At 34.0% G+C, this 2,527-nt stretch overlaps 1 long non-coding RNA gene across 2 annotated transcripts; it reads right to left on the bottom strand.

The window, feature by feature from the left end:
• Positions 1–619: 619 nt before the first annotated feature.
• On the bottom strand, positions 620–2,239 carry LOC146992873 (uncharacterized). 2 transcript variants are annotated; one of them, XR_015038898.1, is made up of 3 exons: positions 1,142–2,239; positions 962–1,019; positions 620–852 (listed from the first exon to the last, which is right to left on the bottom strand). It is a non-coding gene; the product is annotated as an uncharacterized LOC146992873 (long non-coding RNA). The 2 variants fall into 2 exon arrangements; XR_015038897.1 differs by having other exon boundaries at positions 620–1,019.
• Between the last annotated feature and the right edge of the window lie 288 nt (positions 2,240–2,527).

The following is a 2,527-nucleotide window of genomic DNA, read 5'->3' as shown; positions in this document are numbered from 1 at the left end:
CTAAAGCTATGTTCAAAACTGTGGGAAGTAGACAGGATACACAAGAAGGGTATACAAAACCCTTTATTTTTCTCTATTTACAATAACTTCCGTACTTCGGAAATACACAGACCCGCTACTTGGGGTCAAAACGTAAAAGTATAAAAATAAAACTAAACTCTAATTTAACTTTAAAATAATAGACGTGGAAGATTGGCCTTATATTAACAGGAAGCCGTATGTAGTACAGAGAACTGTGAACACTACAATACGTTTAAAATTTATCAAGAGGATTAAAACCTCTGGCCTTGAAGCCAACCAGCAACTGCGTAAAACTTCTAAGGTAAGCGGCCTGCTTCGACTCACTGCTTCCTCTCTCTCGCTTGGCAAAAAGCCACAACTTAAGTACTTGGCGTTCGCCAGACAAACTTTGCATAATTACGTTAACACTTATAATTCTGGCCGGAGGTAGAAAATAAGAAGTGATAGTAAAGATTTAAAATAAAATAAACGTTAGTAAAACTTAAGATCCTTACAAACTTATACTAATAATAACTAAATAAATTTTACAGTTGCTTTTACTGAAGGAGCAGTATTGAAATAAAGTGAAGCACTAATTTGAAACATAAGCTGTGAATGGTTAAAATTTTGTCTTACCTCCGTCATAGTATTTCATGACATTTTGGATCTGCAGCTGTGAAAGAAAGTTTATTTTAATGAAGGAATAACAAAATATATAAAGAATAGCTCTCATGTCAAAATAAAAGTTGAGAATAACTGAAATACACATTTACCTCTTTATGTAAAAGATATGCAACATTTTCGCAACATTTCCATCCTTTTGTTTTCTGGGCTCTGTTTTTTGGTTGAATTCTAAAAGGAAATAAAAAATAACAATTTCATGTAGTGAAAAACAAAAAGGTATTAAATCAAAATTTGTGGACCATCTGAACATTTACACAAATTATAGTAAACAATTTACTTGTATGCTTTTCTTATCATTTATTCCAGTTTTAAAACTTGGTCTGTGTTCCCTTACTCTGAAAAATAAGCACATAGATTATAATGGTATGTAATTTAATATTTAAATGCAATTTTTATATGTATATATATGTAAATAAATAAATTATGTCAAAAATAAAGTTATATTTGTTGGTTTTACCCCATTTATCATCATCTTCCTGAATGAATGGTATATCATCATCTTGTCGGGCAGATTTCTCTGGAGGCATCAGGTCCTCAATTCCTTCGCTTTCTGATGTTGGTTCGTCCAACATTTTAAGTTCAAGGCCGACTTTTCCATGGCCTGGACACACAGCTTTAATGTCCTGTAGAAACTGAGCAAGTCTTTCTCCATCATAAGTAAAGGGCTTCAAGCGGAACCGCCTGTAATAATGTACAGCCATGTACTGCGTGCGAATATCATCTGTTCTCTTGCTCTTTATAGACCTCTTAAAAAGTTTGTTTTCACCCTCAAGATCATTTATAGTGTTCTGTTTATCATCGGGATCTACAAATACGCCTCTAAATAAAGGATTAATGAATGTTAAGGATGAAAAAAAAAATGTCACTCATTAAAAAAAAAGACACATATTTACCTTTCTTGTGATTGGTAGTTTTATGTGTTGCTGCCGGAAATAAATTTTCTATCCTTTTATATTGTGGAGCAGAGTCAGTGTATATGAAGGTGGTTTCTGGGTGAACATGACGTTTAATGTAAGGCCACAAAGGCCTTTTGCTTTTTCCTTTAACCTTGAAAAATAATCCTTCTTTGTCTTCTCGACAGTAGATGCCTAAAACTACGATGGTCATATTTTTGGTTACCCTGCCGCGGTTGTACTTGCGGCGGGTCAAAAATGTTTCATCAATTAATATAGATTTTCCTTTACCACCTAACATTCTGCTATGATGAGAGGCAAAAATTTCGCATACCTCACGACAATATGATAAAAAGTCAACAATAGTCTCATTTGCAATTACTGGTAATTTTTGCTTTTCCCTCCATAGCTTTAGCTGCTGATTTATGTAGCTGAAACTGTGATCTAGAACAAAGTACACAGTTATGACTAAAGCTTCCCTTATTGGGATTTTTGTACCTTCGAAAAATGTGTTTTCAATGGGGTTAATCATGCCAGAGCAGTTGTTGCGATTTCTCAGGCTGCAGACCCAACACCATCCCAGCTTTGATTCCTTTCTCTTGTTGCTTCTCATCGGTGCCTGGCACTTGGGGCAAGGTGGTGCCTCATCCTCTCTGGGAAGAAGTCCAGCGTCGGTGGCAAACTCGAGTGCAGCTGCCTCTGTATTAATTAAATGCATGTCAGTAATTAAACAGAAATATTTCAGTTTTTCATGCAAAGAAGCCATATTCAAAAAAGTCAGTACAGTGACAGAAATAGTTTAATGAAATTTATTGTTAAAAATTTCAGAAACTTGGCAATTATGCAAAAGTCAAAACTATCAGAAATAAAAAAGTTTAATAAAGATGAAAAGTAATTATAAGTTTAATTAAACAATATTAGTTCATTATAGGAAGATAGAGAAGTGAAAA

Source organism: Stegodyphus dumicola, chromosome X2, assembly GCF_044657685.1.
Source record: "Stegodyphus dumicola isolate Sdum_Otavi_A_Nest chromosome X2, ASM4465768v1".
In the NCBI taxonomy this organism is placed as follows: domain Eukaryota; kingdom Metazoa; phylum Arthropoda; class Arachnida; order Araneae; family Eresidae; genus Stegodyphus; species Stegodyphus dumicola.
Note: the sequence above shows the minus strand (reverse complement) of the source record. Positions and strands in the feature narration are given on the sequence as shown.